Consider the following 13,267-nt stretch of genomic DNA (forward strand, 5'->3'; position numbering starts at 1 on the left):
CCCTCCCCCGTGCAAAGGGTCACTGGCGCTGCTGTCGGGAAACCGTGGCACAAACTGCCCATTTCACTGGATGAAGCATTGAAAGTTTCTCGCACACGACTTGGGGGCTTGCTCAGACAGCTGTCCTCGGGGTGGGCGCTCAGGGTCTGGGGGAGACATCGCTTCCAGCGGCAGAGGGAGAAAGCAAGCGGGAGCGCCCGCAGCCCCGCCTGGGAAGGGCAGCGCACGTCCCAGCCCAGCCTCTGCCCCGGCCGGCCCGGCCCTGGTCCCCGGCCGCGCCTGCCCCGCAAGGGCGGCTGGGAAATGTAGTCTCCCGGTGTGTCCGCGAGCAGCAGGTGGGACGGGGGCGCCGTGCTCATCTCTGTCATTTCTAAGTTTTCCAGAAAACAAACGAAAAACCCTACAAATTAAGACTAGAGAATGCAATAAAAAAATTATTAAAGATAGTTCCAAAAAAACATACCTGCGCACCGCTACCGCCTAGGTAACCGGAATTCGGGGTCACTGGCCTTCCGTGGGCAGGATCGACAGCGCCCTTAAAAAGCAGCCAGGTGTCTTCCGCCCTCAGACCTGCAGGCCCAGGCCGCGGGGCAGACGGACCACGTGAACGGGCGGCCCCGGAGCTGCTGGGATGGAAGTTAGTGCACGGGGAGCCCCGGCAGAGTGGAGGGGGGGGAGGAATGGGTTAGTGTTTACCCCCCAGGTGCCGGTCGCCTTTCCTTGTTCTCCCTGCGGACCGAGGTTCACACCTGTCCACACACCCTTTTGTAAGTCAGCCTTAGATCCTAACTTGAGTGTGCTGCCTCAGCTGTGACCCTAACTGATCCAATGGCCATGAAACCCTGATCGGGGCCTTGAGAAATGTTTTCTCAGAAATAAGATATTACACCCTGCTCAGTGTGTCTCAGTTGGTTGGAGCGTCAACCCATAAACCAAAAGGTTGCAGGTTCGATTCCCGGTCACGGCATGTGACTAGGTTGCAGGTTCGGTCCCTGGTTGCAGGCGTGTTCGAGAGGCAACCAGTTGACGTTTCTCTCCCTCTCTCCCTCCCTGCCTGTCTCTCCAATAACGTCCTTGAGTGAGAATTTTTTTTTAATGAAAAAGAAAATAAGGCATGTTTGCCCTCAAAATACGAACCAGTATGTGAATCCACAAGCCCCCCCCCCCCCCCCTGTGGAATTAACTAAACGCAGCCGAGATGCAGCGAGGAGGCCTCTCGGAGAGGCAGGCCGCAGTGGGCCGTTGGACGGGAGTGCAGAATAATCCCGAAGCTGTCGTAACAGGAGGAAAACAGTTTAGCTACTTAGAGCGAAGAGCTTCGTGACAGGCTGGCTCGGGGGTTAATTATGGCTTCCCAGGCGGCCTTCAAGGCAGTGAAAATAAAATCATCGTTATGAATCGTATTGACCGCTTGACACCAAGCACCCCGCAGCATTCGTACCTCAAGGAATCGGAGCCCACTCGTTTCTTGGGTCAGTCATTCAAACTTGGGGGTCAAATTATACCCCAGCAGCCACTGCGAGTGCTGCGTGCCACCGCGGTCAGACTGGCTACCCTTCCCTTCTGTCACGCTCGCCTCTTGCCAGGTACAGGAAGTGCGTCCTGGAGCAGAGCCCGAGATTTGGGAGGTCCCCACACGGTGGGGTGCTCACCTTCCCACAGGGGAGGTGAAGGGCCTGCCAGAGAGCTCTTTGGCAGAGGGGGCACCGGAGGGCCTGGCCACCGTGCCAGCCTTTGTCGGTCATACAGAGTGAGAACAAGGCAAAAAGGAGGGGCACACGGACAACTTCCAGCAGGACACCTGCTCAGGCATGTGTAAGCTCAGAGCCACCCCTGCCACTGGCCCTGAGCGCCACAACCTTATTCCCCCCAGAGGGCAGAGGTTTACCCCCAGAGGTCATGCTGCCGGGCATCACAGGGGGCTGGGCTTCTCCACAAAAGGCGTCCTTGATTTCATCTCAGACGGGTCACCAACTGATGAATGAAGACCCTAAGCCAGGGCCTGGTTCTGGCCCGTGCGTGAGACAGAGGAAGGCTCTCACAGCCTCCCGGCGCCAGCGCCCTGGCCCGTTACTCCCGTGCGCACTGCTGCTCTCTCCGCTACTCGGTGAGTCCACCTCAGTTCTTCCAGAGGGTAGACTGAGGCGCAGAGAACTCGCAGTTACCAGCAGCCAGGGGGGCTACATCCGTCTTTGTGGGCTGACTCTAATTAAAAGGTGTCTAACCACGATGCTGTACACCTGAAACATCTTTTTTAATGTTGAATGTAAACTGTAATTGAAAAGTAAAATAAAAAAAAAAAACACCTGACAACCCTCCCCCCAAAATCAAAAGGAACAAAGTTTAATTTCATACATAACCAAAATTTTAAAAGGTCAGCTCTCTGAAAATCATGTTTATGGTATGGAAAATGTTACTTTGTATAGGCTGAAAAACAGTCCACAGATTTATATTTTCGTAGCTACTATTTCTCTTTTGGAATTGCTTGCAGGCCAAGGGGTGATTTTTAGATCTAAATTCAGAACTTCCCGATTTCAGTGTCTTGTGTCAGTTTTAATTTTCTGATTTAATTAGCTTCCTAATTAGAAGGGTTAAATTAATTAACCTCATTATTTGCTATATATTTAATGATTTCTCCTCTATCGGGAGCGACTTAATTTTCAGTAATTGGAAAGCTCCGACAAGAGGGACTGCTGCCTGCCTGTTCTCCCCGCGCTTTGTGATCAGTGTCAGGAACAGGACAGATTGAGGGAGCTGTAGGTCAGAGGTCAGGTACACACACACACACGCAAGCTATTTCCCACTTGTTTTAAAACACGGGACATGTAAAAACTTGGGGTGGGATTCAATCATTTTTATCAAATTAGAACGCATTGGCTATATCTTTTATTTAAGGTTAAAAGACATCCTAGGACACGGAACTTTATAATAAGGAGCCCTACCCAACGATCTTAGGTATGGACAATAAAACTAACCATGAAGCACTGAAAAATACTAAATAATTATAATGCAAGGAAATTTTCTGAAATTACCAATGGGTATAAAGGGCTCAACCGGGTATAAAGGGCTCAACCAAGTATTTGGGTTTTTTGCTCAGACTTGTCCACCGGCCAGACGGAGGACATTTTGGGAAGACATACTGTAATCCTAACCCTAAACCTAGTATCTGTATGGCTCGTGCAAATTAAATTTGTCTCATTCCTGCATGTCTAATTTACGTATAAATGTAAACAATTTGTGGATCACCTGTAATCCTGATACCCACAAAAGATCAAATTATCCCTTTTTCGAGAACAAAACCGGGGCTGTGGCCCCAGGCCACTGGATCTGCCTCGCCCCCGCTTTGGAAGCGCCCGGGACAGGAGACACGCGTGTCGGCCCGTGTCGGCCCGCGGCGGGCAGCGGCGCGCAGGGACTGCGCACAGCCGCGCGTGCACCCGCGGTCCGGGGCGCAGGGTGTCGGAGCCGCCCGGGAGGAAAGCTGGGCCTTGGCACGACGTCGGACGCGAGCCTCCCGGGGCGGTGAAATGCAGAAGCGGTCCGATCACAGGGAGGCCGCTTCAGGGGACCTTGACCGCGCGGTGCCCGGTGCTGGGGCTGCGCAGTCCGGTACCCGCGCGCCCTGAACGCCACCGCGAGCCGTCTAGGCGACGGCCTCAGTGCAGGGAGACACCGTGGGGACTGGGGAATTAGGGGCGCCCTGAGGACAGCGGCGCGGGCGGGGGGAGGGACACCCACTGCCATGCAGCGGCAGCCCGAGCTCCTCCCTGGGCCCCGAGCGAACGTGGTGGCGGGGGACTAGGAGGGCCCTCTGGGTGTGGAGGTGGGGGCGGGGGGCGTGGAAACCTGCAGAGAAACCGGTGGAAGATTTTCCGGGAAAAGCTACGCGTGAAGGAACAATACCACCCATGTTTCTCATCCATTAGAATCCGTCCGTGATAAACTCCTATCAAAAAGCGGCTAGGCTGACGGCAGGGTGGGGCGCCCGGGGCTGGCGGGAAGCGGACGGGAAGGAGCAGCGCGGACCGGCGGTTGCAGAACCGTCACGCGGAGGGCAGGTCCGGCGCCCGGAGCAGAGCCCTCGTGCGGCAGTCACCAAACGCAGGCAGGCGGCACGGCCTGAGCCCGGGTCGCCGCACGGGTGTGAAGGGCTGGCTGCTGCGCTCTGTACCTGAAACTGATGCCAAATAACACTGGTGGCGACTGTAACTGAAAAATAAAAAATAAAGGAATTACCCCCTTACCCAGTCAGAACAAAACAAAACCAAACGTATAGGCTGAGACGAGACGGTAGAAGCTGGTCTCCCATTTGATCCCTGTGGGAAAGGGTGGCCCCTGTCCGGTCCATAGCAGGCAAAGCAGCCGTAGCCCCAGAGCTCAGAAACGTGTAAGCCTGACGGCGCTTACTGCCCTCGTTCTAAATTTCCAGAAGCTTCTCACTGCCTGCAGGGGCCAGTCCAAGCCAACCAGCCACCGGTGACCGCCATGGTCGCCTGCTGCTCTTTTCACGCCCCTCACTGCCTGACCCCCAGTCCAGAGTCCGGCGCCTGGGCCCCTGTCCCTCCCTTCATCGACGCGCTTCCCCTCAGACCAGACGACTTTCTGCAGACACGTCCAGAACGACCTCACCTCCATGGCTTTGCACAGACCGTCCGTCCGTCTGTCCATCGGAAACGACCCTCTCCACATAGCAGCTTGTGCGGGTCTTCCCTCCTCTTCTTCCAGCCGAGGTCGATATCCCATTTCAGGAAACATCTCTGCCTGGAGACAGAACTTCTCCGGTCCATTCTATTTATGGTTATAAACAAATTACATGACCGGAGGCTGTATGGCACAGGGCGGATGACGGAACCAACCACGCGTGACAGTGTCCACAAACCAGCATCACGGCTGCGTAAGGCGTCTGTGACCAGTCTTCAGGGCAAGGGGAACACACAGGGCTGGAGGGAGCCTAAACTGTGGGAGCTTGACTTCACTCCAGTACTGACGTTGAAAACGGCAGAAAGCCTTCCTAGTTGGCCGCTCTCCACGGCACCCCGCTGATCGCTTCGCGGGTGTGCCCCCACCCCACTGTTTGGTACGGTGCCTGATGCCAAGAGGGTGATGGATCAATATCCAAGGAGGACGGGGTGCGCTTTGGCGCAGCTGAGCGGCTCTGCTAGGGAACCGGCGCCCCAGGCCTCGGTCGCCAGTGAAGACAGCGATCACCGCGCAGATCTAAAACGTCCCTCTTCTAACGAAGTTGCCACGCGGTGGCGGCCGCGGGGAAACGGGTTCCGGAAGGTTCGTCAGGGACCAGCACACGTTTTCTGGAAAGGGCCAGACAGAAAATATTTCAGGCACTGCGGTCCCTAAAAGCCTCTGTTGTGACTTCTGAAGGACCGCTGCAGCGTGGAAACAGCCGCAGCTCACGTGCGTACCGACCGCAGAACTTCATTTACACAAACGGGCAGCGGGCCCGCTGGCTCGGGGCCTCTGGGGTCACCAGCTCACCCGTGAGAGGAACCAAGACTAACACCCAACAGGTGTGCAGACCCCCGGGTGCCCTGCCCCAGCCGGCACTGCCTCCGCTGGGCTGGGCGCGCTCGGATCCCGGGAGGCCTGTCTGGATGCTTGACCATCAAGGAAACGGGGGAATTCTGTCTAATTAATTAGTCCAGACTTTGAAATCCAGAGAGAACAGGGCCTCATATGAAGTGCAAACAATCATCCTAAGTAATATATTTGTGGCACTTTCATTAAAATTTCTCTCAAACCTCGGAAAGTACGTATCTCCTGGCTGCCAACGTTTTCATCGCGTATAATTATGAGGCCTCCCCAAATAATCATTTTTCAGTTTGTGAGGCGCAGTGGGGCCCAGGGCCAGCTGCTGAGTCTTGATGGAGCTGTTTAATTTGAGGTTTATTAGCCCAGCACAGGTGAAAATGAATAAACTCTTAGTGAAATTTCTCCATAGTATATCAAATGTAAATGTCTGTTTACATTCCGTGGCGGGGGAAAACATAACAAGATTAGCACTAATCTAAAAGAAGCTGAAACAATCCAGTCTCTATCAAGACAAATATAGGGATTTTGGGGACATTTTCCCGAGACAGTAACAGAAACCTTTTTTATTACAAAATAAGACAGACGTTTCAATGTGCAGCCACCTTTCCTGTGAGCCTTTGTTCACAGCGGAAAACGGTCACACAATCAGGTACGTGGTTCCGTAAGTAAGGTCAAATATCTTTTTTTTTTCTTTGTCTTCTACATGACCAGGAATTTTTAACTTCAGGACAAATTTAGGGACTGTGAAGCTAAAAAAGTGTCCCTCCATCCTGAAGACACATTTTTTTGAGATACTAAAATACCAACTGCACGGACGTCCTAATACTCTTCTGAGTAGGGTTCACGAGTAATTCCTTCCTTGGTTAGAAGTCAGTGCCTGTTTGTTTCTTTGTTTAACTTGAGAACACTGCCCCTAAGAAAGACAAAGACGACGGTGAAAGAGTCCGGGTAGCTGGGAACAGGGCGGCCACCAGGCACATGGAGAGAGGCTGGCGGGAGAGAAGCCGTGGCCACGTGTCGACCGGGTGGCGTGACTTGGGGCCACCTCCGTTGCAATGTCAGAAAAGCGCGTCGGGATGACCGGGACAGACACCGGTGTCCGTCTGGTCTCTGCGTTACTCACAGGCTCCCGGAGCACAAAGAGCCGGCCCTCCCACCTGTGGAGAGAAAGCAAAACAAGGCCCTGAGAACAGAGAACAATCATGGAACAATCCATGACCATTAAAGCAGGGTGTTTTCAGAACATTTTGCTCAGGCCCCCGTTTTAGTGCCGAAATGATTTAATGGGGTTCTGGGTAATTCTAATATGTTTCTAAGCAGGAGAATTTATAGCACTGTTTTTAAAAACTGGGACTATGTGGCGCGTGCTCAGCTCCATGTTCCATTTCTACAGAAAATGATGGGTGTTTTAGAGCGGGTGTGTAGAGTAACACCATAAAAACAGAATGTTCACATTTTAACTTCGGGCTTCGTAATTTGCGGGTTTTGTTCCGTTTACCCCTGCCATGTTCACTGGAGTCAAAGGAGAGCTTTCTCTACTTTCTTCAAGAGTGGTACTTACAGATTCATACGATATGAGCATCCTTGAAAATCAATCCATCGATTTTGCCCATTTCCCGCAGATTATTCTGGGCAAACATTTCTTGGAACCCATCGTGGGAACACGCTTACATCCTGACTCAAATATTTTCAGCTATGAATGGGTCGACTCCAGCTTTCTGAATGCTGCGTGAAGACCCAACACTGCACATAAAAAGGAGACACTTTATCAGGGTCTGGAGGGGGCCTATGCCAAGAACCTCCTCCTCTCCCTTTCTCCAGACTTCCTTCCCAGGTTTTCCCCTTGGCTCGCTCTCTCCCCGATTCTTCCCTCTTGCTTGGCTCAGTACGATTCTCCATCTTTCTTTCTTTAGTGCTAAGATGGGAGGGTGAAGAAGTTGAAGTGGGTCAAGAAAAACATGCTACAGGAAGGTTTAACTCAGGAGAATTTGATGTCGGACACGTGACTGTTTTCACCTTGCATCTTACAATCATAATTTGGTTCGTAATAATTAAACATTTACAAAGACCCTCTTTTTTTTTTTTTTGCGAAGATATTAATTTTCATTGGCAAAAAATCCTTGCTTATTCACGCCATGCTGTGTCATGTTCCCGGATGAGGCTCTGTTACCCTGCCACGTGTCCCCAGACCTATTTTCCTTTCATTGCTCCCAGTGATAATCTGGGGTCACCGACTGCTGCCTCAGAGCTGACCTGCAGGCTCCTCATCTCACACGTCCACGCTTCCATCTGGAACGCAGGGGACCCTCAGTACTCCCACCCCCTGTGATCAAAACCAACGGTAACCATGACAACGCACGCACAGCCAAAGTGATTGCTGAAGGGAAAGGAATTAGGGGCCGGAGGGCTGGAGGAAGTGGTTGTGATTTCCAGCTAGGACCCCAGGACCCGCTGCGGGGCAAGACTGCCCTCGTCATGAGCATTTCTTCCTTCCTTTGACAAGAATATGTTTGTGTACCAGCTGACATGTTTGTCTGATCTCCCCGACCCCCATCTTCCTACTATCCACCCCAAGAGGTGTTCTTGGTCCTGGCCGGTAGTGCCGTTGGTTACAGCATCAGCCCGATGCACCAAGGTTGTGGGTTCGATTCCCGGTCAGGGCACATATAAGAATCAACCAATGATGCATCAATAAGTGGAACAACACATCAATATTTCTCTCTATATACATAATCAATAAGTTTAAATATATATATTTTTTATTCTTTTTAAAGATGTGTAGTTAACCTCCTATGTCAGTATCTAGTTTCCAGGAGGTCAAAGGTGAGATGGGACTCAGAACAGGAACCATCTGAAGTTGAATGAAGGGCCTTCGTTCCAGCGGGGAGCGGGCGAGCAGGTTTCAGTGGCCTGAAGGGTGGGCGCGTTATGTTTAGACGGTGGGATCACGTTCAGCTGTTGTCCTTACCTGGGCGTTCAGGAGGGTTAAAAGCGGTCGCTAGGGTGCCAGGTGGGCAGAGGGTGGGCCGTGGTGCGATAGGAACTACATTTCCCAGAATCCTCCTCCCTGCACAGTGTGGGATTAGCACAGGACGCAAGGGACATGGGCTCCAGGTTTGGGAGGTATTTTGTTTTTATGCCCAGAAGGCAGGTCCTCCTGCGGTGTCTCCACCTCCGGGGCCAGGGCTGCGTTTAGGTCGTGCCGTGGCTCCGGGAGGCCACCCACTGGGAGGGACGAGTGCACGTTCCAGACTGCCCGGGCCCCCACTCCGCTTCGCCCTCCCGGCCGACTCCCGGCCCCAGACGCAGACGCGGAAGCACCAGCTCCCCAACACGGGGAGGCTCAGGCGCTGTCATGACCCCTCCCACGTCTTCGAGTTGCTCAGCTTCTCCGATTAAACGCAGGCTCGGGGTGTGCGACGCGCCAGCTCACCTGCAGGCGCAGACCGGTTCCAACGGAGCCCGGCCTCCGACCCTGCAAGGCCTTCAGCCGCATCCTGCCCGCCTACACCCTGCGGACCCTCCCCTGGGGGCCCCCCAAGGAGCTCTGCAGTGCTCCCACCTTGTCAGTCCCCACAGCCCCTTCGCCAGAACCCCCGTGACCCCGGGAGCAGCTCCTCCTGGGGGCAGCACGGAGACGCCCGGCGCGCTGCCATGGACCCGGCCACCAGACGCCGAGCGCGGACGGAGCAGAGCCACGCGTGGACAGGCGAGTGGACAGGCCCGTCCGTAGCTGAGGCTGCCTCTCGGGAGGGAGAAGGTAGCGTCTCTTCTGCACTCTTCCGTGCTTACACTGAATCATGAAGACTTCTGTCCCCTTCTACTTCATAACCGTGGCTGCACGACTCGTTCCCGGCGGCGAGCTCACGGCACACCTCCATGTCCACGTGGACGCACGTAACGTCAGGGAACGAGCCATAGCTCTACCATTATGCACGGAACCGAGACCTGAGTGCCCACCTACAGAGGGAGCTCTTGTTGTGGCCGCCGCAAACACCACCAATAAATGGCTTTGGTCTACAGTTAGGAACTGGTGCTTTTGCCCTGGCCGGCGGCTCTGCTGGTGGGAGCGTCAGTCCACGCAGAAGGCTGTGGGTTCAATTTCCAGTCGGGGGGCATGCCTGGATTGTGGGTTCGATCCCTGGTTGGGGTGTATACAGCAGGCAACTAATCAATTGATGCTTCTCTCTCTCTCTCATCAATAACACCATACCCATCGGTGAGGATTTGAAAATAAGAACTGGGGCTTTTATTTCTGTAAGATCAAATCTCAGTCCTGAGAAGGATTGCTGAATCACAGAAGACGCCCCTTGTTAAGTTTAATAGATCCTGCTAGATTCTTTCCCTCAAAATTACTTCCGATCTCTGCCAGCGGTTTTCACTCCCATCAGCAATGAAGAGGACAGCTCCCTTCCCACGCTCTCATCAGCAGGGACGTGATGCTGTTTCTCAGCCACTGGGTTAGGAAAATTCCGACAACGTGAAGGAGCCAGGGCTGCTCTGTCCACGACTGCAGCGGCTGTACTGCTCTTGGGTGGCCAGTGAATGACAGGCAGCTGTCACCGGCTGCCCAGCCATCCTGCCGTCAGACTGCCACCTGTGGATGCTCCCTGAGGACATCAAGACTGGTTCCTTTAACAAGGTCTTCTATGTCAACCAACAAGTGCTGGCGAGGACATGGAGAAAGGGGAAGCCTCGTGCCCAGCTGCTGGGAATGCAGCCTGGTGCAGCTGCTGTGGGAAGCAGGGTGGGGATTTCTGGGCGTCGTCGGCAGCCGTCCGTCTCGAGAGACGATGGTGTAGCTTCTTAAGAGTCTATCTGCACCGTCGAGAATGGCTGTGCAGTCCGACTCGGGAGTGACACAGTATCTGTCTCCTCCCGTATTCTGGGCGTACACCCTAAGAATCCTGGAACACCCATCAGAAAGAAGACATGCGCCCCTGTGCTCACAGCAGCGCTGTTTACAATAGCCAAGCGCTGCAAAGAGCCCAAGTCCCCGTCAGGAGGTGGGTGGATGAAATGGAATACTACTCAGCCATCAAAAAAAAAAAAAAGGAAATATTATCCTCTGCACTTTGAGCTGCGGGCCAGGTGCCCACACAGTGGCAGGTGACCAGGTGGGCTAGGCTGCCTGCTTGAGGAGCTGCCCTGCCCCCTACCCCGCTCTGCCGTGACTACTTCCGTCTCCCCGGGGCGCCCCCCCATGGGTGGGCCTCAAGGGCCCAGCCACCTAATGTCTCAGGCGCAGGTGCCGTCTGCACGGGACGCTGGCACACTACACGCCGCTCTGCAAATGAGGCAGGGTTTTCTGTGCAGGCGGCGTGACGTGGGGCCAGCACCGGGAGTCTGTACCGCACGGCCCTCTTACTGGTGTTCGTCATACGAGCCACCTGGAGGGTGTCCCTGCTTCAGGCTCACCCAGAACCAGCGGTCTACCCCACCTCCAGGTCCAGGCAGAAGCGCCGCTTACCCACGACCCGGCGCCCGGGGAGCCCTTTCCTGCTCTCATGCCCACGCGAGCCGGCGGTCCCCCCACGTCACCGGGGAGGTGCACACAGCAGGGTGCTCACATGCAGAACAGGCTGCCCGTAGCACCCAAAGTGACCACCGAGCCGCGGGCTCCGCATGGAGTGCTCGGAAGTCCCCGACACGGTCACTTCTCTCCCGTGTTGTCAGGAGTGTCCCGGGACCCCTAACATCTTCACTGACGTGGCAGGGGCCCGAATCTCCCTGGATTTGCCCCCCGCCTTTGCGAGCACATGTGGGAGGACTCTAACACCTTTGCTCACCCGGCCCGGGCGCTCCCTGCGTCGGGGACGTGGCACGGAGCTGAGGAAGCCTCCAGCAGCCGGGTTTGACCCCGAGGTCTCAGGGCTCCTTTATGTTCTGCCGCGTGACTGAGCGTCTCAAAGAGGTCTGCTTTACGTGGGTTTTGTCTGTGCATATTTAAACGAAAATTATGTGTATTTAAACCAAAAAATTAAAACACATTTGTGTATCCGTGCATTAAAAGTAAAAGAACAAACCTATTCCATGCTTACATAAATGACATCCTTCTGGAAAATAACTACTTTGCACAGAACTGCTGACAGGTTGAGGCGGCAGTGTGGGTAAACACAGCCCGCCTCCTCGCACGACCACATCAGAACTGCAGCTAAATTATAGAAAACCATCAGCCAGAAGCATCAGAAATTGAGCTGAATGGAAGTCTGACACCTACGTAATTAAAGAAAACACATCCGCCCAGGCCAGCAGGAGGGGCGCAGATGCACAACAGGTTGGTCCCTCACCTACGCGTGGGGGACAAAAATTAGGGAGGGGTATCTCAGGATTGAAGAGTCCCAGTCCCATATGAGGCCCCCAGCCCGGGGTCCAGGGCCAGGAAAATGAGCCCCCATAACCACTGGCTGCAAAAGCCAGCAGGGACTGCCTCAGTGGAAGAAATTGCCGGAGCCCCAGGCTGTTCCTCTTCAGGACCCCACACAGGGACTCACCTGCTCACACTCACTCCCTCTGAGCCCCAGCACCGGGGCAGCAGCTTGAAGGGCCCAGCCGCACACAGGGAGGGACTGAAGGGTCTGGCATCAAGGCACAAGCTAGGGGACAGCTTTCTCCCACACAGAAAGGCCAGGGACCCTTTGCTGAACCCCCCCCCCCCCCCCCGAGACAGAGCTGCCGGGCAGGTGCCATGTCTGAGTCTCCATCAACCTGGCTCACACTGTTTGCCCCGCCCTGGAGGTCCCCTGACTACATCCCAACCAACTTAGGTATGGGCCCACCCAACCTGGTAACAGTTGGACGGCGGGCCGGCCATGGCTCCGGCTTCACAACCTCCTAAATCCTCTTAAGCAGCAGCTGGTCTCGGTGAGCCCCCGGCCCCTGAGCCTCTTGCTAAGGGGTCCCAGGCCCGGCACCAGCAGCAGCCAGCCCAGCCCCACAGCCTGGCTGCGCCTGGGGATCTCCGAGCCCACACAGACTGCTGTGCAGCTGAGGCAGAACACAGGTGGGGGCTGACCTTGGCCTGCACCCCCCAGGCTCCACAGAGCCCACCAAGGGGAGGAGCATTTCAATCGTCTTTTGGGGTAATTATGGATGGTATTTCAAAAGCCAATTAGTGGCAGTTTCTTCAAGGTTTGTGGCACTGCGGAATCTGGAATTACGCATGCTTTTGTGCTCTGCTGAGTTAAAAGCCCACAGGCCTATTTTTCCCTCTGAAATGGATATTTTATTCTCTGCCTCTTTGTAGCATCATGCGCTGGTCATTTTGGATATCTGAATCACCCAGACCTTCCTGATCTGGACACACGTCATTATACAGTGTTACCAAAAACAAACAAACAAAACAAACCCCACATTTGCTCCCAACACCATCAATCTCATCAGAAAGGTCTTTAAGGAGTGGGAAGCTGTCCAGTTCCCAGTGGCAGAGAAAAGTCTCCCAACATTCTGGTCTTCACTTCACAGCTCTGATTTTATTACGGGTGGCCCATCCTGCCAGTCATTTACCTTGAAGTGACGGTTTACCTCACTTCTCTTGAGGAAAGTATCTGCCAGATACCTAAGACTACTGAGTCATGACAGCTTATCTGTCGGGAGTTCTTTCAAATAAAAACGGTGTTTCATTAAAAAAAAAAAAAGCCGTTAGCTCAGCTCACCTCATTTTCATGTAATCGTCTCTTCCAAAAGACCCCATTTCCAGCCCTGGCTGGGGTGGGGGGTC

This window comes from Furipterus horrens, unplaced genomic scaffold (genome assembly GCF_987537825.1).
Source record: "Furipterus horrens unplaced genomic scaffold, mFurHor1.1.pri manual_scaffold_9, whole genome shotgun sequence".
In the NCBI taxonomy this organism is placed as follows: Eukaryota; Metazoa; Chordata; class Mammalia; order Chiroptera; family Furipteridae; genus Furipterus; species Furipterus horrens.